Below are 23015 nucleotides of genomic sequence, written 5' to 3' on the forward strand. Positions count from 1 at the left end.
AGGAGGGCAGAGGCCAAATTTAGTCAAACTTGGGGAAGGGGGAGAGCAGGTCTGGGGGGGTTGGGGGAGGGGGAGGATGGGTTTGTGAACCAGAGTATGGCCTCTGTAGACCTGCTTCAGGCTGCCTGACCTCGGGCTGAAGAACAGGTGGTGTTTTCAAAACACACTGTTATTTATGTTAGCCACACTAGTCAGGAACACCTTAAAGAAAACCAATTAATAATTTAATTGAAAAAGTGACAATGAATAATGCATAAAGACGAGGAGACAGGCAAGGTGGGGGGATCTCCTCTCAGAAGATGCACCCCCCCACACACACACACACACTCCAGAAATCTCTTTGGGGAAACAGAGATTCCAGGCCCTCAGTCCTGTCCTGGAAGCGACAACCTGGCTGAAGATGCAAAGCCAGCAGGAAGCTGTTTCCCCACTTCTGGGAAACTGAAGTTTGCAGCTTCCTCCTGAGTTTTATTCACGGGGCAGCCTCGGAATCTCGTAATGAGGTGAGTATAGGGGTGGGGGGGCATGGGATACACATTTTGACAAAATGAAAGCTAGAAAGGAAAAAAAACAAAACAAAAATAAACCAAACCCACAAGACAGGATCTAAAGCAATGATTGCTCCTGAGGAGGGGGTGGCAGTAGAGGGCCTCTGCCTTGATCCTGCCTCTGCCCCAGGCCCTGGGTCGGGCCTTCTACACCTTAGAAGCCTGAGAAGCAGAAAAAATGAATGACCCTGATCTCCTTTCTTTATCTTAACCCTGCAATAACTACATGCATGACGAGGCCTACTCAAGCCTGTCTTTGTTTAGACAAAAATTTCACTCGGAGAGCCACAGACAGGTAACCTACAGCCTGGAGACCGTCGTGAACAGGATAAACTGTAAAAAAAAAAAAAAAAAAAAAAAAAAAAGCTGGGGCGCTCCCGCCTCAGGGGTAACTCATTTCCATCCTTAAGCAAATCAAGACCTCTTCTGAGGGAATTCACAAGGCCCACGCTGACATAATGGAACCGTCAATTTCTCCGAAATCCACGTTGCCAATTCTGTCCCCAAACTCAGGACAGGGCAGCTGTCTGATGTTAAACCCAGGGCCTGCACAGCACTGACAGCCTGATATTCTGGGGCAGCACCCAGGACGCAAGGACAAAATAGAGCCACCGCCAGAAAAGGCAGGCCCCTTCACGGGTTTCTCACCGCCCTTTCCTTCCCTGGCCTCTGCTCCCTCACTCGCTCGCTCGGCTAGAAAGCCTCACTGACAGCAGCCAAAGGATAAATATTTAAAAATAAACCAGGGAATGCTAGCCCCTTCTCTTCTCCTCCCCTTACCCATTCTCCGAGCCAGAGGTCTGCCCACGAACGCTTGAACGCTTAGCTGGCTGATAAATGACACCTCTCCAACCCAGCCAAACCTGCTTCCCCACCCCCAGACTCGCTCCCCCACCCCCACCCCCAGTGCTGTGTCTTCTCAAGTCCGCAAAGCTAAAAGTATGATCCCTGAGTGAAGATCCAGAGGGTGTCAGCATGCCAGCCCCTCTTCAGAGCACCACTGGGGCTAGGTAGATGTATGTCATTCTTCCAGATCATTTTGGTTTTATTATACTGATTTTAAAACTTTGTGCTTAAATCCTCTGGAGGCTAAAACCTAGGATGGGGTGGGGGGCACAGACATACACAGACATGCCCTCCCTCTCCCCGCCAATACATACATTCAGAACTGAATTTTGCTCTATGGTCTGAGCTCATCCCACTAACACAAGGTAGTTTTATTTCGAGGCTAGGTATCTGCTGGGGGCCCAGGCCCCCCGGATCAGGTCTAGCATACAGACCCACCTCCAGGCAGCTCAGCCACTGAAGGCTGGGGCACTGGGGACCTCGGCACAGATGTTTTGTTTCGCATCTCTGACAAGAACCTCAAGGTCTTCGTGGATCGCTGTGGTGCCAATGCCACAGATGAATTTTTACCCCATCCTACGTGGAAGACATCTGGTTTATCCACCTGCCTTTCCCAACTCAGTCTGCCCCTAACCCTGTCAATCAGACACACCACAGAAGCCCAGATGAGTCTTCTTTTAAACCTGTGATTCAAAAAGAGTTTTCCCCAAAATATTTCTGAGTGGCAAAGCCCAGGTCTCAAGGAAGCAAAAAACCACAGAAGCTGTCTTAAATGAGCCTTACATGGTAGGCAAATAGGTCACCAAGCTCTCTCTTCCTTTTTCTTTTTTGGAAACAAATACATATATATTTTGTTTTTATTTCCTGAAAGGGCAAAGAGAATTTGCCATGCAAGACTTTTCTACCCAGGGGGATTTTTACATTTGTGTTTCTAAACCTTGAAATTGAGGATTTTAATGACAAGGCAGACAGATGCTTAAAGACAGCATCACAGTCAAGGTCTGCATGCTGCAGGAGAGAGAGTGGTGCTTTGTTTGGGCGGGGGTGGGGGGGATGAACTTCCCATCTTGTTCCTGGGCCTCCCCCAACTGTCTGGCACATCCCTTCACAGTGGCCAGCAAACCGAGTGAAGTCTTGGAAGGGACAGAGGTCGGGCCGAATAAAGGAAACAGGAAACAGGGGAGGAAAAGAAAAGGGACAGGGGACATTGTCTGTTTATATAAATCCTAGTTTGAAAAGGAAAAAAAAAAAAAATCTCAACTCATATCAATTCCACCGTGGTGTGCACCAACCAGCTTTCCACTCAAGCTTCAACAGTGAACTCAGTCAGATGCACCACTATAGTTCAGAGTTTTCCTCTTCTTAATGAGTCATCTCACATGGGTTTCAATTCCCCCAGTGATCACTTTTAACTAGTGGACAGGATACCAGAAGATAAACAAAAGATGACCCTTCCACGATTTACCAAGTTAATTCTAGAATCCCATTTCTCTTGCCCCCCCCCCGTTCATCTTTTTGCTACTGTTCATTTTTTGTTGGAGATCTGTGCTAATCTGACTTCACAGTCTTTACCCCCCTCCCTCCCACCGCCCCACCCCCAGCTGAAATTTCACATATCCTCCAGGTTCAGCCTGTGTTTTAGAATGTGGGTTTCTATTGAGGCTCTTGGCAATTGCCAGTGAGGCCTATGGTGAAATGTGCTTCGTGCTGTTCCGTTTGTCTCTCTGCTGACAAATAGAAACTGTGAAATCTAAAGAATGGATAAAAAAAAAAAAAAAATCTAAAACAAAGAGGTTAAAAAAAAAAAACAAAAAAACAGGACAAATGTTTTTGCTTTTGTGTCTCCCCTGAAGCAATTGTTTGGGAAGTCCGCATTGACAATAACCATGATCAGGCCATCTAAAGGCGATAGGCTCACAAGGGGACTCCTGGCCTGCTCCCTTTGGTCTGGGAGAAAAAGTACCTTAGCTCCGTTCTCCAGGAACAAAAGGCCGGGGCCATGGAAGGGGGGAGAGGTGACCGGGCTTTCACAGGGAGCCAAGTGTCAGCAAGGCTTCATTTTTCATCCCTCTTAGTTAGAAAGCGGCTCAGGGAACTTCCTAATGCCTGCTTTTCCCTCTCTCCTATTGCTGCTTAACCTAAAAGGACAAAACAATATATTCATATACGTGTGTGTGTGTGTGTGTGTGTGTGTGTGTGTGTATACACACACACACATATGTGAGTATATGCACACACACATACTTAAAAAAAAAAAACTAAAACTAAAACCAAAACCCATCATCCTAGCAGAGGAAGGTCTTTGGGGCCTACATAAATAAGCCTGCCTCTCATCTCTCTCCCCACCCCACCCCCTTTTTTTGAGGGGGATCCAGTTGTAGATCAGAAGAAAAGAAAGACTCTGGCATGTTTAGTAACATCAGACTGGCCTTTATAGTTCCAAGAAGATACGGGCATTATGGGTGAGGGCAGCATGGGAAGGGGAGGGGGCGCCAGGGGAGAGTGTCTAGGGTCACAGCCTGAAATGAGCTAGCGCCAATTTCACATTCACAACTGGCTCTCAATCTCACAACCATCACTGAGCTGAGCAGTGGTTGCAGTGGGGGTGGGGGTGGTGTTTGTTTATTTGGGGTTTAGGGTTTTATTCTGTTTCATTTTGTTTGGAGAGGGATGTCCTCCTCCAGAAGTGGCCAGGCAAGGTGTGGCAGGGGCCAGGGGAGGTGTGTGCCATCAAGAGAGGAAGCCTGGATGAATCACTTCACGCCATGGAAATACTGGGGGGGCAAATGGATATGGGAGTGTTTAACCAGATTAACACACTTGGGAAGTGTCTTCCCAAGCAGGCAAAACCCTAGGCCAGAGCAAGGACATTCGACCCCCAAGCCAGACCTGGCCTCACAGAGAAAACACACACACACACACACACACCCCTTCCCAAGGCAGCCACAGAGCTCTGACCAAACAGCAAGGTCACAGGGAGGAATGAGGGGGCCTGCATACGAACACAATAAACACTCAAATATGACCGGAAATGACATCAGCAAAGAGAAGGACCTGTTTACTGCAGATCAAAACAAAACAAACTCCCAAACCTTTTGTGTACACAAGAGAACTCTATAAAAAGCCTCTCGAAATGTCACTAGGGTTGGTCTACATATACATCAGCATCCGAATAAGAAAAGTGCATGATGGTTACTGGGGGGGGGGGCAGTAAGAGGGGGGATGTTGGAAAGAAGAAGGGGGGGGAGGGAGATCAATCCCAGCTAGGGCCAAAAAGCCAGAGTGGTTGCCCACTCTGCTGAGCCTTAATATTTATTGGTGTTTATAATCAGAAAAGCTGTATTCTATGTTTCACTTAATACAAGGCCAGACAGCGTTGTCTAATGAGGCAGCGTTACAATCAGCTTGTAATGCTGAATTTTTAATGCTGCCAAGGATTCTGTTATATAATAATACAAAAAAAAAAAAAAAAACAAAACCCAGAAGCTGAAGGAGGGGGTCCCAACGACAGGACCTTCCTCTGCCACTAGCTTGCTCTCTCCCTTCCCTCTGCCCACCACCTTGTGATCTGAAATCAACTCTCCATCCCACACAGGTCGGTACAGAACGCAAGAGGATTCGTCAGGCAATCTACACTTTTCATTATTTCTGTAATGTCTTCTCCAAAGTTCTAATGTCAAGAGTCTGAATTCTTAGCTTATTGGGGGGGTTAGAGGTCTAAAATGAAAATGATTTCTTCTGGAAGATGGGGGTGGGGGCTGAAGAGACAAAGAATAGAAGGAAGGGGATTTTTTTTTTCTTTTAAGCAAACCAAGCCATTTTTTAAAAGAACAAAAATAAAATCATAGAAGGAGAAAGAACTAATGGGGGGGGGGGTAGGGGAGGGTGGAGTTGCCCATATTCATAGCTGCTGTACTCAGCTTACACTGGTGTAATTTAAAAGCATACACACAGCCGCGTTGCTTCTCTCTGTAATACCCCAAGACTGTAAATCTATAACCACTGCAATGATTTAGTGATTAAAAACATGATAACATATTGTGTAACTGCAAACCACAGAACCCTTGCCAACTCTCCTCAAGATAAAGGGGGGGTGGGGGGGTGGGGAAATACAGAAAATGTGTTGCTTGCAGCAATCTTCCTAAACCCAAAAAGATTTTAATGAAAGGACCTATACAGTAGACAATCTCAAAGGGGTGAGTGGATTCCGTGTGGAGCCAGAAAGGGGAGGAGGGCAGAGCGGGGAGGGAGAGCAGCTAGCTTTCTGTTGGGTTCTTTTCCTTGTACTAACAAATTACAACCTAAACAAGCCTTTTCCTTTCTCTCCCTCCTTCCCTTTTTTTTTTTTTTTTTTTTTAATAGTTTGTTGTAACTGGAATGACTGGTCTTGTGCACTGTCTCGCATAGTCAAAGCTGCTTTGTAATAGCATCTGGAGACCCAACCTTATTTGCCTGAACTCAATGGTGTTTTTTTTTTTTTTTCTTTTTTCTTCCCTCCCCCTCCTCCCTGGTTTTGTTTTGGATTCAGTATTGTGGGTTTTCTGGTGTCACTGGGAGCCCCTGTCTATACAGTCAGAGGACTCTGACGCCTTTAAGCTACTGAGCTAACACCTGAGAGGGAAGCACAATTTGTAACGGGGCAGGAGGAGCCTAAAGCAGGCAGACAGACAGACAGACAGACAGACACAGACACACACACACATATGCACACACTAAAATCAAAGCAGCTGTAGGGGTTTTGGCCTCTAAGCAGCTGACCTGACCCCATTCTGTATATTCTTTTATTTCCCCATCGCAGGATTCCTGCACCTTGGGTCAGATTTGTACTCAATGTGACCCTGAGGAGGAAGACAGTCACCAAGCCCTGGAAAACTGTTCCATATTTAATAGGGGTGGGGGTGTGAGTGCAAATACATTCAGAAGCCCCACATGTGTATACACACACACACATGGACACACTCTATCAGGACTACCAGGCCATAAGGCTAGCTCCGGCCCAGCCTTCTCAGTCCACACCACTAAGAGCCTATACTCTCCTTGTATAATCACCACCCACCAAATCTTCATGCCTTACAGCTCTAACCACCACCACCACCACCACCACCACCACCACACACACACACACACACACACACACACACACACACAGAGTCCTCCGGAGACTTTATGTTTAAAAAGTCCACAGATCTGAATCGCCTCCTCTCTGGACCAGAGCAGGGCAGTTTATTCAGAGAAATCAATAGGAAAGAGCATTTGCAAATATTTATATAAGCCCAGTGCGTTTCAGCATTAAGTAATTAAAAACTAAAACCTAGGGAGGGGGGAAGGGAAGAGACAGACAAGAGGAAGGCTGCTGGTCTACATTGCTTTCCTGCCCACACCTCATCTCCTCAAACCACAAGCCTTTCAAAAATGACTTCATGGACACTTTTTGCGAAATGCTGTTCTGAACCATTTTCAAGACTATTTCAAAATAATCTCCAAATATGGATTCACCTACCACCAAGCATTCTGGAATGACTGTAAGACAACTGTCTTGTGTATTCTCTGTCTCGCTCTCTGTCTCTGTCTCTCTCACACACACACATACACACACCATTCTGACTTTTGATATTGCTTCAATCTCTAGTACGTTACTCTTCTATATTCCTACCTCTGCTTGTACTAGTTTAAAAAAAAAATCATGAGAAGGGGAAAGGTTGAAAATTCAATAAGCCACCAGTGAAGGATGGGGCAGCTCCCACTTCCCACCAACTCAAGATGCTTACACTTTAAGGTTCGACTCTAAATCCTCACATGTAAATAAACAACACACACACACTTCAGTAAAATCAAAGGGCTATAACATGAGCCACTATAGACTGAATGGATTTCCCCTATACTGTTCTGAAAAGCTGAGCAGTAAATTCTGGTTATTCTGCCTCTAAATCCAATGGAAGAAACCAACTAAGGCACTGAGGCACCCACACTGCAGGTATTGTAGAAATTTACAGTAAATGGAGGTACAAGATTGCCGCACATTGTCCTATTGATTATTCAGATTGATCCAGCTTTCCTCAACCATTTCCCAAGCTTCTTTCTCAGGACCTCCGAAAAAGTTGGCCAGGAACTAGCCATGCACCCAAAGTAGGTAGAAAAAAAAAAAAACAAAAACATATACATACATACATACATACATATATATATATATATATATACATACACACACACACACACACACATATATATATATATATCTTTAAAGCCATAATAAATCCTCAATGCCCCCCAAATGCCTTGAGCCTTTCTTAAAATTCCAAAGTGAATTTATGTTCTGTAATTTGCATTAGAGCCAACCGATCACCATGTCATATTCTTCAAAGGTATTTAACAACCCCCCCCCTTTAAAAGTCACCAAACAGAAGGCAGAAAATGGCAATCAGTTTTCCTCATCCATATAGTCCTTAGATCAAGTTTCAATAATTGAAACCAATAAAAATTGTCATATTTCCCCTACTTCAAAGTGATGAGGGAGAAAAGTTAAGAGTGTGTGATTTTTGAAGCACTCATAATCAAAGAATCTGCCACAGTCGAAGGAATTTCACAAAGTCAGGTTCTGAGCAACAGATTCATTCACAAAGTAAAATATATGTATATTGTCTTAATAGCTCAATACACAATGCAAGTGCATAACGTAGAACAAACACTCTTAGACCAAGAACACACCAACTGACATGCAAAAGATTCTATACATTAAAATGTATATCGTAAAATTAAGAACGTGCTTTTAATTTTTTTTTTTTTTGCATCTAGTGGAGTAGGGCGAGAGGGGAAGAGTGGGGAACCGAACGTAAACAATCCCAGTTTCGTATATGAGAGAGGAGAGAGAGAGAGAGAGAGAGAGAGAGAGAGAGAGAGAGAGAGAGGAGAGGAGAGAGAGAGAGAGAGAGAGAGAGAGAGAGAGAGAGAGAGAGAGAGAAGAGAGAAAGAGGAGAGGGAGGAGGAAAGAAAAAAAAAAAAGTCCTCCGATCCGATGTCTGTCTCTCAGCTGGTCGAGGAGGCCAGCAAGGCTGGCTTCCGCCCTGGCCGGCGGGGCGGCCCCGACCCCGACCCCCGGGAGCCCCTAGTGTCCAGGGTGCAGCCCCCATTGCGCGTTCCTGGCGCTGCTCACCGGGTCAGGCAGTGAGCGCCCAGGTAGAGCGCGGCACGGCCGCCTCGCCCCCTCCCGGACCCCAGATTGCCACCGAGCTCCGCGGCCCCCGGAGCGGCCCCGCGCGGAAGGCAGGCGCCCGGCCGGCGGGGCTGCTCCGGGCCGGGTGCGCGCTCCGCCCAGAGCCCCGGCACCGCTCGGGGTGGGGCGCAGTCGTTGTGGGGGGGCAGGCTGTACCGGGACCCCCACCCCCGCCAGCCACCGCCTTTGTCTGGCCGCGGGGACCCGGGGCCGCGCGCCTCCTCCTCTTCTTCTTCCTCCTCCTCCTCCTCCCGGGCCCGCACCTCGGCCGGCCCTGCCCTGCCCTGCCCGGCGGCGCCTCCAAAGTCCCCGCGCAGGGCCTCGCCCCGGGCGCCTCCACCCTCCCGGGGGTCGCCGGCGGCTGCGCGGGGGCCGCGGAGGAGGGGGCGGCCCAGGCTTGGCGGCGGCGGCGGGAGGAGGAGGAGGAGGAAGAAAAGAGAAAGAGAAAGTTTGGCGCAGGGGGCAGGCGAGCGGGACGCGGCGAGCGAGCAGGGCGCGGGCACGGGGAGCGCGGGCGGCGGCGGCGGCGGCGGCGACCGGGCGCGGGAGCCGGGAGGGGGCAGGACGAGCCCCATGCAAAGCAGCCCGGGCGCCCCGAGGAGCCCCGCGTTCGGGCGGCGGCGGGAGGAGGAGGAGGAGCAGGCGGCGGCGGGAAGAGGAGGAAAAAAAAAAAAAAAAAGAGGGAAAAGTTGCCACTTACGCGGTTGCTCCTCCGGCGGCGGCGGCTGCAGCGGCGCTGCTGGCGGCGGCGGCGGCGGCGGGAGCTGGCGGCGCTTTTAATCCCGAAAAGAGGCGCTCGGGCCGCGGAGCCCATCAAGGCAGCAGCGGCGGCTGGCGGGGGGCGGCGGCGGAGGACGCGCTGCTGGCGGCGGCGGCGGCGGAGCTGGAGCGCGCTCGGCGGAGCCCGGGGCGGGAGGCGGCCGCAGCCGGGGAGCCGGAGCCGCCGCCGCCGCTGCCGCCGAGCAGCATGGTTGGCGGGGAGTTTACAGCCCCCGGAGCGGGCAGGGGCCACGGAGGAGAAGCGGCGGCGGCGGCGGCAGCGGCTCTAGGCTGTAATTGGGATGCAAAGCAGGCGGCGGCGGCGGCGGCGGCTGCGGCCGGGAGGAGGAGGAGGAGGAGGCGGCGGCGGCGGCGGCGGCTGCAGCGGTCGGAGGGGACGCGCTGGAAGTGGGAGCTGATGAGTGAAAAGAAAAAAAAGTCTTTGGATCTTTATTCTGCTAATTAGTTTCCTGCAAAAAATGGCTGTGATTAATTCAGTGCGCATGTGCTTCATTACCCAGGCACGACGGGAAGGGCTAATTAGCCACCTTCTGGATCAATAAGATTCAGCAAAAAAGAAAAGGGGGAGGTGGAGGGAGGCAGAGGGGAGGAAGGGAGGAAAAAAAAAAAAAAAAAAAACCAGGGGAAAGTGATGAGCAGGGCAAGGAGAGCAGGAAGAGAGGATGGGAGAAAAGGCTAGGCAGAGGGAGAGAGGCACCAAAAGTTTATGCATGTATTAAAAACACATACACACACACCGGCACACACACACGCACACTCACATACACACATACACACACACACACACACACACACACACACTATCGTGAAGTGAAATGTGAAGCAACAATAGAGACCTGACTAAGATTTTTTAAAGAATTTTTCTTTTTTCCTTCTTGTAATTTCTTTTTCTCGTTCTTTTTCTTTTCTTTTACTAAAAAACTGCAACAATGCTTAAATTAAGTAAGAAAAGAACATCTTCGGGGGAGGGGCGGGGGCGGGCAATAGTGGCGTGGGACAGCTTAAGACAGAGGTTTTAAGGGAAAGACCAGAGGCTTAGAATGGAGGCCACTTTAAATTGCAAATCAGGGATTTTTTTTTTTTAACGGAGCAAAAATTAACTCTCCTTAAATCAGAGGATGAAGGAAGAAAATAAAACTTTAACACGTACCATAGACTAGACAAAAATCTGTTGATTTTATTTTCTGACATAAGACATAGACCCTTAGAGGGGCAGAGGATGCGGGATGAGCAGAAGAAATGAACGGAGCAAAGTGAGTCAGAACTGGAAGGGGGTCGAGCTTAAGCAAGACGAGAAAGGGAAAAGTTGCCTTCGAAAAGAAGTCCAACTTTCCACCTTTCTGGACTTAAGAGAAAAGTAAAATCAATTTTTCTCGAGTGAAGCCTGGGAAGCAGATGTTTTTAAAAACACAGGAAGCGATTTTGCCATCAAAAGCAGGGTTGTAATAAAAGCAGCGAAAAAATAATTTCAGACAAAATTCATAAAAAAAAAAGAAAGAAAGCCAATATGTTTAAATATCGAAGAAAGGTCTAGTGTAGAAAGAGGGGAAATTGCATACCCCATTCCTAATGGGGAAAAAAAAATTCTTACAGCTACCTCCAAGAGTTTTGGAGCAGTCTTGAAGCCAAAGGGCTTGAAATGAGGGGATGGATTTCAGATAAAGACTAGGAACAGCGCATCCCACCAGAGCCCAAAGGAGATTCCCTAGAATCAAAGACAGCAGCCAGGGACCCTGCTACTTTACGGATTCCCAGTACATCAAAGCTATCACTCAGGCTGGGGTATGGTACCTCCAAAATGCAAGCAAATAAATGCAGGAAGAGCATATCTCTCTCTCTCTCTCTCTCTCTCTCTCTCTCTCTCTCTCTCTCTCTCTCTCTCTCTCTCCAGTTTCAGCGCACCCCTGCTACTGAGTACTGAATATATTCTTTAATGACAAGGATGTATTTTTATAAGTTCTACACGAGAACTAGTGTCATTGAAATTACACTGTCTGTGATGAAATAAAATGTGCTTTAACTGATTTGCCAACAAGTAAAGCCTATAATACCTGGGGAGGGAGCTCGCTAAAACTTATTTTTCTTGAGGGTTAATTTTTTTCTTTTTGCCCCAGCCTACCAAGATTATTCATCTAAGAAGGAATTTGGGAATTAATCAGGAAATCTGTTTGATTAGAAAGTAATTCTTCATTTTGAGAGATTGTCCAATGCTCTTAAGACCATTGCAGCTTCTTAGACAAGACTAGGGGGAGAAAACCGGTTTAGGATTTTACAGTTACCTCATCTAATCCTTCTGAATTCACTCTGGGAATAATGCTGTTTTATTTAGGCGGGGCATGGGCGGGGGTTGGGGGGAGATAAAGAAAATACATTTAGAAAAAATCAGGGGTTTCCTCTCTCTGAGCCAAATCTGGGTTACCATTCAAAGTCTTCCTGGTTGCTTTTCCATGCGGGACAGCTGATCAATAAAGCCAAGTCCAGCCTGCCTTGCTACAGGTTTCACCAGTCAGTGCTTGCAAAACCTTTGTCATTTTCTAAAAATAAAAAAGCTAAAAGTTATTGTAGAAGAAGGGGCTTTTTTTTGTCCCCTGCACAATGTGTCTTTTGTGAGGTTAATACCATTCTGGGCTCTCGATAGCCCTGGACAATGGGGACTCTCCAGGAGCCTGTGAAGACCCTGGCTTTTTTCTTTCTGGCTTTTTTTTTTTTTTTTTTTTTTTTTTGGGGGAGGATGAAACATTCCTACAGTCCAAATACAACCTCTGCTTTGATTAAATAAATATTTATCTTTATTGTAGCCATTGTATATTTTTACCTTCAGTTTGTCCGGTTTCTGATTATTATTTTAAAATTTCCACTGGCAATAGTTAATCTTCTTTCCCCCCCCCCTTTCAGTTCAAAATACAGGTCAGTGTAAAATGTAGCTGGCAGAAGGAAGACTGGTAAATTCTGAATTTTTCCATAATTCGTCAGGTAAGGAAAACTGCTCAGCCCTCTGGCCAGGGGTGCGTTTTGCTTCCTACTTCTCTGTCTTCACGAATCTTCATAAATCTGGATTTTAGAGATACAGCAGAATTAAATTTCTCCTTGTAGATGTTGAAAAACCAGTTACATATCATGTGCTTATTTTCTTTTAAAATGTAAATAGCACGAGAAGTGAACTTGTAGCCTCTTTCTTATGTTTAAAAAAAAAAGGTGTGAAGAAGTCTCCCTATTTAGGAAAAAAATTCTGGATATAAATCTATTTCATGTTGCAATTATAGGAAAATGTCAGCTTAGTCTTGTAAATACTTATGCTAATTTTACTGAGAGAATTCATTCTATGGAGAAGTACCCATCTTGTGTGATTCAATAATGCTTAGATGATAATCCAGCATCTATATGGATTATTTTATATACAAAATGGGGGCTGCCTAAAATCCAGAATCTAAATCCTTTATTTAGCAGGAAAGAAGGCAGAAAATTTTAGACCAACCTGTTTTTTAAGGCATTTTTACTGTGGGGAGGGAAAGTGACATGTAGGCTAAGTACTGCATTGCTATTTTTCTGCCTCTCTCTGAAATGAATGACTATAGATAACAAAGGTATATGCATAAAGCGGTACATAAATATACATTTGAATGACTTCACAAGCCTTGTCATCTATGTGTGAATATCTGTGCACACAAATAGACAAGGTGTGCACAAATGCAGGTACTGTACAGAGCTATTAGGGGGCTTTTTCTCACTGGGGGATTTATGTTTCCGGGTCTGTTTGAAGCCATTTCTTTGGAAATATAACATAGCAGTGTTGTTTGAATGAAGTAGATGGAGATGCTGAATTTGAGTATGAGTCTGTTCCTCCACAGTTTTCAGAATATGGAACTGCAGCTATTATTTGGTCCAAGGGTTAAATATGCAATGGGCCAATGTCAGGAGGAAAGAGATGGGGTACTAGTATATTTCTCTTAGAAAGAGCCTGGCTTTGGGCCCTAGGAATCCCCTAAACGGGGTGACTGGGGACACAGTAAAAAGGAGGGGGGTTGAGACTCAGTGTGGAGTCAGGGGAGGTCGAAAGGATGAGTCTCTGAAGATCTCTAGCTCACGATGTAAGAGAAGGGTTGAAGGGTGAAGAATGTTCGGTCTCTTTTTAAATGTGTATTGTTATTCTAAGTCTATTGTATGTACGTGTCGCCGTCTTTTCATTTGCCACGACAACATATGGATTCCATAAATACAGACATGCCGAAGTGCATCTGTCTGAGTAGTTAACACGATCCAAACATCCCTCCTCACTCCGCTAACTCCGCTCCTCCTTGGGCTGGCAGTGCTTGTGCCGGGGATCCTGCATCCCTTAATCTCACCCTTTTGTGAGACTACCTTGTTGTAGTCTTGGCACTGGATTCAAGGTGCAAAGCTGGGACGGCTGACTGCTAGCAGCATTTCAGCAGTCGAGTCTCTGCCAACGGACACGGGGCCTTTGAGCTAGCGGGAAGGAAAGGGTTAAGCTGCCAGAGCCCAGGGAAGGGGCTGTGCTCATCCCTGAGCGAGGTGCAGCCACCGGCAGCTGTGATTTAGGGGTCAAGTCCGAGATCACCTTTCTCCTGCCTCTGGAAATGGCAGAAGATGGGGAAGGGGGTGGGGGGAGCTGGAAACAGGAGAGAACAGCGACTAGGCACAAGCACGAGGCATTCCATCTATCCCCCCAGCCTGGTCCCAGTCCACCTCTTGACCCCAACCCCCACCCCCCAGACAAACGGACAGATCCTTTTCACTCCTAGGATTGTGGGATATTCTGAGTATCCCAAGTTTCTCTTTCAGTAGCTCTGCCCCTACTCCCTGTGTACTGGAGTTCTAAGTACCAATTCTGAAAGTTTATCCTCAGTGTGGCAGTGAATATAGAAGCCAATGTGGGTCAAAACTTCCTTCTCCTTTGCAGAAGACTGGGATGCCCCTAGCAGGAAGAAGTTTGAGTATAGCCCTCTCTGCCTCACACTCAAGTCATACATACACTCCTACAGTCCTGAGTGGGTGGACACCGTGGATGGAGTCTGTCTGTTACAGGCAGCTTCTTGCTTTGTGCCTACATTTTTGGTCAATTTTTTCCCCTCCCATCTCACACTGCCCCCAGAACACTTTTCATCAAAGAATACTTTTTAAGCTTGAAAGATGACCAAAGGCCAATTTCAGATTTGTTCCTAAGTCATTTCATTAGAAAAGAGCAAAATGTCAAAGTCTTCTGTGTTGGCATATGGGTAGCATGTGGAGTCTTAGCATGCAGGTCTTGTGAGTTCTGGGGGAGTGTCCATAGAGCGGATGTTAGCCAAAAAATGAGCTTCCCAAATCCTCCCCCAGGACGCTGGCCAGTTAAGAAACTGAAATAGCATAGTTCTTTTGGAAAGTTACAATAATAATAATAATAAACACTTTGGTGTGTGTGTGTAAAAGACCTGGCTCAGACTGACAGAAAGACCCCGATCCCTGGAGGAGAGAAGACAAGTGGAAGATATAGAGCTGAGGAGATAATGGAAGTTTAAAACAAGACGATCTCCCATGCTCTCCCCCTGGGTTTCCCTTGGAGATGAAGGCAAATCACCCTGATCCAACCTGTGCTTCCAGGGCCAAAGGCAGCACAGCTGATCCAAAGGCAGCTGAGGTCTGCCTTTTCCAGTCTGCCCCTAACCTTGCCAGAGTCTCCAGACCTCGGAAATCAAACTAAATTGGCCGCTGGAATTTAAAAGAGGTTTCAGCCCTGGAGCAAGGAGGAGGGAACAAGCCCCCCCCCCCTTTAACATCCCAATTCAAAAAACACCACAACCTACTCTTGGGTGTCATCCCCAGTCCAAGTCCAAGGATATTCATATTCTCTCTCTCTCTCTCTCTCATTTCTCATAAGTAAAAACCTTTAAAGAATTAGTCCCAAACTTATAGAGTGCCGGGTCCTTGAAACAAGAGTTCCTAGCGATAAAACCTGTCTTTATTTACAGTACCTAGGGTATTGTGAAAAATGCAGGTTAATTAGTCGACACCAGGGGTAGCGTTGGGTTCCCCAGTTCCCTCCTTTGCATCGGAAATCTGAAGTCCAATCTGGGGGTGCAGGAACAACAAGAGTCTGTGGCTCTCACTGGGCTATGCACCACCACCACACGCTGGCTTCCCTTTTGGTGGTGACCCGGTACCAGAAGTCTGCACCGCATCAAAAGCCGAAGGCGGGCGCGAGGAGGAGACAGAACTAACCTCATCACAACTCAACAAAGTGAACAACTGTAGGACAGACACCCTTGGTTGGACAACGTGCGTTTTAGGGAGTCTCAGGAGCACATAACTTGGGGAATGATGCCTGCCGGCTCCAGCCTAAAGAAAAGGAAGCCCTGAGAAGAGCGGGCGGGGTGTGGTGGTGTGGGAGTCTGGGGAGCAGAGCTGTGAGCCGTGCTCCACCAGAGCTGGCCTGGGGAGAGGATGCCCACAGTGGCACGTGCATTGTTGACAGGCAGGCATGTGCTAATGGAGGGGTAGGTGGCTGAGCAATACCCCCATGCTTGCATTTCTTGCAGGCATGGTTTGTTTAATGACAGGGAATTGAATGCCTCTCACACACACACTTTTTTTCTTTTGCTGAGAAATGTAAAAAAAGGAACCTATATCATATATATGTTCAGAAAAAAAGTATGCATTTTTCCTTGAGAAATACCTAGTGCCATAATATTTCTGATTTAAGGGGCGAGGGAAATCTTTGAAGTGAAGGAAATCAGTGGGGGAGGAACTAGCTTTTCCTGATTTTTTTTTTTTTTTTGTACTTCTCAAAGCCAGTAATGGGATTTAAAATGAGAGATTCCCAGTCTTCGTCCTCCCTGCCATTCCATTTCACTGTTTTTCGCCTCAGAAAACCTCCGAGGTAACCGACTACACGTCTACGGGGGTGGATAAAAGAAAAACAAGGTTTGGGGAACACATCAACTTTTTGTTTTCTCAAATGAAGTTGGAAAAAATTTTTCTAAGGACAATTTAAGCAACAAAGGACATTGAACAGATATGCTTTCTAAAGAAAAATAAATCCGATTCGTTTGTTTCTCGTTCTTAAGATTAGAGAGAAAGGTGAATCTGATCTTGGAGCGTGCGTGCGTTAGGCACGAAATCTGGGGCCCGCCTTTGGATGGGGAAAATGGGCAGTGGCAAGGCACCCCGCGAGGTCCCTGGAGAGGTCCAGGGCGCAACAGGCTTGGAGCACCAGGGATTTGACTCCAGCTAGCCACATTCTCCTCTGGGCGGCCTTCAGGCTCGGCATAGGGCAGGGAACTGACCCCCTGTGTGCTTCGGGCGCGCCCTTAAAACCACAGCCGCTTGCCAGTTAGATTCTAGAGCTCAGTGGGTAGTAGTGACATTCGACGTCAGTTTCTCATGGCCAGAATAGGACGCACCGATTTTTGTATCTGCCTTACTATTCCCCCCACCTGGGGGCTGGACTTTGTAAAGACCAGTCACCTCCCTAAATACCTCCATTCTGCTCTCCCAAAACATAACCTCCAAGAATCCCGACATTTCCCCAAGATGCAGATTCCGGTTCTCCGAGCTAGTGCGCGCATCCTTAGTATCTGGCGCGGCGCACGCCTAGCCTGATATTTCGGGACCCCTTTCTTCCCTCTGGCTTAGGATGCCGGGAGGAAGCCAGGAGGCTCTGGCTCCTGAAGACACCAATTGAACCGCTTAGGCCAGTGAATAGCTGCAGCCAAGAAACCCAAAAGCCTCTTGCAGGTGCGCGCCTGGCACGTTCCTGGGGCCCCTCGGCTGGGAGGGGAAATAGGCTAGCCCCGGCGGAGCCACCCTGTCACCGTTCTTCTGCGGGAACCTAAAAAAACCATTACGCCCAGCCCGGGCCCCAGCTGCCCAGCTGGAAAGCAGAGGGCGCGGCCGCAGGCACACCCCCTGGCCCGGACTCGCAACATTCAGGCCCAGCCCTTCCTCCCCATCGCTGTGATTCCCTAGCTGGGGCTGTCTGTTCTGTAGATTTTTTCCTCCGCCTTTGCAGCCTGTCGAGCTTCCCAGACACTGCTAGGCCACCAACGTCCCACCCCTGCCCCTCTGGGAACAGAGGTGGGGCTGCCCAGGAAGAGGTCCCTGAACGCCAGCTGCAGAAGAACACTGGAGAGTCCCAAGTCCCAGGCTTCCCCTCCCAGCCTAGGTGTTTGGGAAGAAGCCGGGTTCTGTAGCCTTCGCGGCCTCAGGGCCGAGCGGAGAATGGAGGACCCACTGGGGCGCACCGCAGTTCCTCCTAACCAAAGGAGGTGGGAGTGGGTGTTTGGTTTAAGTGAAGGCCAACTTCAGGGGTGCCAGTGTCTTGCGTGCCTGGTTCTGAGCATCTCCCTCCCTCGCGCGTTTTGTCTGGGAGGGGGGGAAATGAGAAAGAAAAGAAAGCGGGTGGATTTGCGCCGACCCTCCTCCCGAAGTCTGGGAACGCTGCTGCAGGAAGAACCGCTCATAAAGACACTTTAACCCCCGACACTTGAATGCTAAAGGTTAGACTTACAGTCTTCAGGGAAGGGCTTCCTGCCAACTAGGATAGCGGCGCACGCTGCCACAGGCCGTGGACCACACCATCCGTGGCCCCTCCAGGTGCGGTCAATGCGATAGGCTCCGGGTGTTTGTTTACTTCAGCGACCAGAACCCGGAGGTGCCGGCTCTTCCCTGCCCCCAGCTCCAGGGAACCTCTTTTCCCGGCCTCCGCAGTTATTTGCCGGTAGCTGTCTGCGCCTACCTCATTTTGCTCTTGGTATCTGTCCCCTGCCCTTTGGGCTCCTACTAGGAGGCCCGAGATTCACAGCAGGACTCACCTTTGGGAGAGACCGTGCCTAGCCCTTTTCTTTTCTGTTTCCAGGCAGGCGGTGAACCCTAGCACAGGTGAAAGAAACAGGGGTCTACAGGAAGACAGGGCCTGCAAGGGAGTGCCAGGTGGGGCAGTTTTTAGGCGGGGGAAACTTATTAAATAGCCATGGAGAATCTATCCCAGAGATCCTAGGACCAGGGGCATCTCTTCCTCCCTCCCAACCCAATGATGCTGAAATTCAAAACGACGACGTGATGTGTAGAGATTAATAGGGATGGAGGTTTATCCGTAGGAGCCAAGCAAGTGTCTGTTTTCTCTATTCCCTCAGTCTGCTGCGTTTGCTGAGTACCTACTATGTGCAGTTCCCTTCCATCCCCTGTACCTGTAATTGTATTCATTTGCAATTGGAAAATGCTCTGAGTTCCATTTTCTATTCAAGAGAATGATTGCACTCAGAGAGGCTGTTACTCACTTAAAGGCCACACAGCTTTAAAGTTGCTCAGCTTGTACTGGAAACCCACTTCTGTGGGACTTTACACCAGCTGCCTCTTGTCAAAGCAAGACAAGCAAGGTGCCAGTCGGTGGAAGAGGAAAGCTAGCAGTGCCATTTAAATCGAGCGAGAGGCAGAAAGGCAAAACAAGCGTTAGTTTCCCATGGTTCCAGGGCTGACATTCAAGGATAGGAGACAGTCACAGGCTGGCAAGAAGGATGCTCTCTGTGACAGAAGCCATAAGGAAATGCAGCAACAGCAACTCAGCCAGGATATCTGCAAGGGTACAACCCTGATGCAATGCCCCAGAAAGCCCCAGATGGGCTAGCCTGAGCTGTTCCCACCTCAAAAGCAAAAGCTTCTACGGGGCCTTCTTGGTTTTTCCTTTGCAAATTGTCTTAGTCTGCCTGAAACTGGGACAAGACCCTTACTTCTATGCGTCATCAAGACAAACAGGAAAGGACAATCAGATGACCAACCAACCACTCATGAAAAAATATTAGAAAATCCAGTAAGCTGAGAATTAGGTGACAGGAACACCTAAACGGCAGGCAGGCTTCTTGGGCACATGAGAGTGTGGGCTTTGCAGACCCTAGGGGAGAAAAGGGTGTGTGTGTGTGTGTGTGTGTGTGTGTGTGTGTGTGTTGTGCAAGCTGCCAGCTCCTGCCTCATAGGTTCCAACTAGGTCTTAACCACCCTTCTGCAAGGTTCTCTAGTGTTAGACCACCACACACTGACCTCCCTTCACTGTGATTAGCTGGTTGGCTCTGACTGAAGGTTTCCCAAGTGTGGGTGTATGCCACTGGGCAGGACTGGCTGGCCTGGCCCACATGGAGGGCTGCTGAAAGGCTTGTTAAGGAAGCACTTCTGACTAGGCAATCCAATTACATAATGCTGCAAAAATAACTCAGGGCTAGGAGTTGTGTCAGAGTGACATATGTTGTTACCAGAGGAAGGGATCAAATATCTATCTTTTAACCCCCAAGGGGCTAAAAGTACATGCGTGTGTGTTAGTTCATCACTCCTCACTCGTGAGAGGAGCTAACAGGGTGAGGGTAGAGAAATGGCATCTACAAACATCTTGCCCCACCCCCACCCCCATTCCTCTGATGCAACTAAAGCCCACTTTCTGGTCACCTCCTAAGTCTAACAACAGACACACTGGATGCCCCAATTCATCTTGAAGTACAGTGCTTCCTGCTCCAAATGCGCCAGAGATGGTTGGAGAAAACAAATGGGGAGAGAAAAGGCAAGGGAAGAGGTCTTGTGTCTCGGGTGGGGGAGCAGTCTCTTCTTGTATCTATTTGGTAGATAAGCCCTGCTGCTCTCTTAGGACTACTGAGGCCTCCCTGTTTGTCTGGCACCGTCCAGGTTACACTCGGACCTCAGGAACCCTCTCCGGCCCAGAAGACAGACACAGCTGATAGGCCTATTTTTCATGGGCCTTGGCCAAATTCCCACAACGAGAGAAAACAAGGTGTACTGTTCTGATCCAAAATTGATACACACTGGAATGGCCTAAAAGAGAATTTCACCAGACATACAGAGGCCTTACTTCCAGGAATGTGAGCCCATGCCCCACAGCCAAGGTGATAGCTGTCTGGATAAAACAACTTTCTTCCCTTAGCATTTTTAATTTCTTTTTCTTCTTCTTTATTTGTTTTTTTGTTTGTTTGTTTTTGTTTGTTTTTGAGACAAGGTCTTTCTACATAGCCTTGGCCTCTCCCAGGCTGGCCTGGAACTCACAGAGATCCACCTGCTTCCGCATCCAGAGTGATGGGATTAAAGGCCCACTCCACCACTCCTGTCAGATCAAGTTTTCAGATGTGTCCTTTGAATTTGAACATGCCCTAAATTCTTACCATGCCTTGCTAGAGGAACCCATTTATATTTCTTAAAGAGCTGTGCTTGCAAAGCCGTGTTTTGTCTCAAGAAAGCCCACTAAGCAACCTAAGTTGTCCTAGAATTCCCAGTCTCCCTGTCTCAGCCCCATGTGTGCTGGGATTACAGTGGGTGCCACTGAGCCCAGTAGCAACTGCCTTTTGACTGTCTGTGTGGCTTCCATCCCTCACTGTGACACTGAAGTCACACACTGAGCTGTATTAGATTCTTGAACATTTTGAATCCTCCAGTTTGTAATGACAACATCTGAGTTTCATTCCGAATTGCCCTTCCCAATCCAGCCCTAACCTAGACCCCTCTGACCTGTCTAAGCAATAAGACAAGCTTAGCTTGCAGTTCATTTCTCCCCCCACCCCCCAACCCCATCCCTCAAAATCAAACTGACTCTAAACTCCTTGGGCTAATTACAAAGAAGCAAATCCCGTTCAATCTTGGAGCCTGTTCCTTGGGCTCTAAGAACACAATCTACCAAGGCTCAGAGAGGGAAAACCTGCTCATTGAGGATAAAGCAGAGCCGAAAGGGTGAAGCCATCGCCACTGCCTCCCCCAGCAGGCTGCCTTTATGGAGTCTATTTCCAGTCTGTTTACCTGGCAAGGACCACGTGACCAGCCCAGAAGGAAATGCTGACATCATTCTCTCTCTCTCTCTCTCTCTCTCTCTCTCTCTCTCTCTCTCTCTCTCTCTCTCTCCCTCCCACGTGTGCGGCCCGCCTCTCAGCCAGCATTCCCGTATCCCTCCTCCCAGCCATGGCCTGAGCGCCCCTCCCCCAACACTCATATATCTCTCCCACTTATTTCTGCCTTTCTCACGCCACGCGCTCGCCTTTGTTTTCCCTTTTCCGAGGCTGTCTCGGAGAATATCCTTCACACACACACACACACACACACACACACACACGCTGGCTTTTTTCCTTTTCCCTCTCCATCCAATCCTTCCTCTTTCAGTATCACTCAGATCTGTAGCCATTGAGTGTTCAGTGCGTTTTTAAAATGCACTTCCTCTTTAGCTATATCTTTGCAATTTCTAAATTAAAAGGATGGGGGGGGGTGGGGGTGGGGGTGGAGGAGGACAACAAACCTTTTAGACAGCCCAGAGAACCTTTCAGGCCAGGGCAGGATGCGGGGCCAGAATCAGGGAGCAAAGCTATGCCGTCCAGCCATTCAATTTCCTGGTCCAGTGGCCTTCAAGATTTAGGGGTTGGGGGTTTGGTCAGACGTGGCCTTTTTATTTATTTATGATCAGGCTTTTCCTGACTGCAATCCTACATTTTTATCATAGCTGCTGGCCACGGGTGTCCTTCCTTCACCTACATCCAGGCTGTGAATGCCCACGGACCAGCAAGGCAAATGGACCCTGGATTTTTTTTTTTTTTTTTTTTTTTTTTTTTTTTTTTTTTTTTTTTTTTGCTAGTCCTTGATCAGTGAGGGTGCGAAGAGGAGGCTTCTTCCAGCCAGGAACTTCACAAGCTGGAAAACCCGGACGACGGCACAGCGGCTTGCAGTAGCCAATGCAGGTGCCTCCTGCCTGTTCAAAGGGCTATTTATAAGTAGGACTGTGTGGCACGGCTGTGGGGTCCAGCTGTTCTGGAGACGCTTCTTGGTGCACATGGGCGCAGCGCCAAAGCATGCAGTGTGGAGGAAATGTTTAATAAAGACGTGGGAGCCTCCGTCTGTTTATTTATTCTCACCAAAAAGGTGGACAGAGGGTGTCCCTGGAAATAGCTTTGAAAGCAGACAGCAAGGTATCCAGGTCCAGCCAGGGCAGCAAAGGAAAACTCCCTGGCCAAAGAGGGAGGCAGGCTTGGCTCCTCCCCCCTCCCCCGCCCCAAATGGTTATCTGGGCTTGTCTACCTTGTACTGTGGGGGTGGAAGAGAGGGAGAGAGAGAGAGAGGGAGGGAGGGAGAGAGAGGAAGGGAGGGAGAGAGAGAGGCATGGAAAGGTCACATGAGAGAGAGAGAGAGAGAGAGAGAGAGAGAGAGAGAGAGACTATTAAGAAATCATTAGTTAGGTGTGAACTCCTCATTCGTAACACTTGCAAAGGTGGGACTCTGCTGGGAGAGCCTAGTGTGCTGATGGAGGACGGGTGTGTTTACTGCTGCTGCGTTCTGTGGGAAGTCTCACATAGAACATTCCTGAAAGATGATCACAGATGAGGCCCTGAACTGTGGTATAGTGGTCGTCCATGTTTGGCTGTGTCTCTGATTCCTGAAAAGATAACTGCCAGTACTGTGTAGCCAGCCAGGGAGAGTTCGGACCTTGTAAGGTCGCCTTCTCAGAAACCTGTTTGCTCAAGTTGGGAGTGAAGTCTGGTGGAAGGGATTGTCAGTCATAGATACCTCCTTTCTACCTCCTACAGACTCATCAGGACCTAAGCCTTCCTTGAACATGCCAGGGATCTAGAACTTTCTGTGGGCTTTACATATTTGCTATGACGTCT

At 48.3% G+C, this 23015-nt stretch overlaps 1 protein-coding gene across 2 annotated transcripts in view; it reads right to left on the reverse strand.

The window, feature by feature from the left end:
- The window catches only part of Zfhx3 (zinc finger homeobox 3), a 253485-nt gene extending 243605 nt beyond the window's left edge, over positions 1-9880 (reverse strand). Inside the window, exon 1 of one of the 2 annotated variants that reach the window (XM_085843596.1) lies at positions 9305-9880. The gene's annotated coding sequence lies outside the window, so the exon portion shown is untranslated. The remainder of the gene's footprint in view (positions 1-9304) is intronic. The other variant, XM_085843598.1, reaches the window with a different exon arrangement.
- Between the last annotated feature and the right edge of the window lie 13135 nt (positions 9881-23015).

Source organism: Mus caroli, unplaced genomic scaffold (genome assembly GCF_978045245.1).
Source record: "Mus caroli unplaced genomic scaffold, Mus_caroli_1 scaffold_10, whole genome shotgun sequence".
NCBI classification, from domain to species: Eukaryota; Metazoa; Chordata; class Mammalia; order Rodentia; family Muridae; genus Mus; species Mus caroli.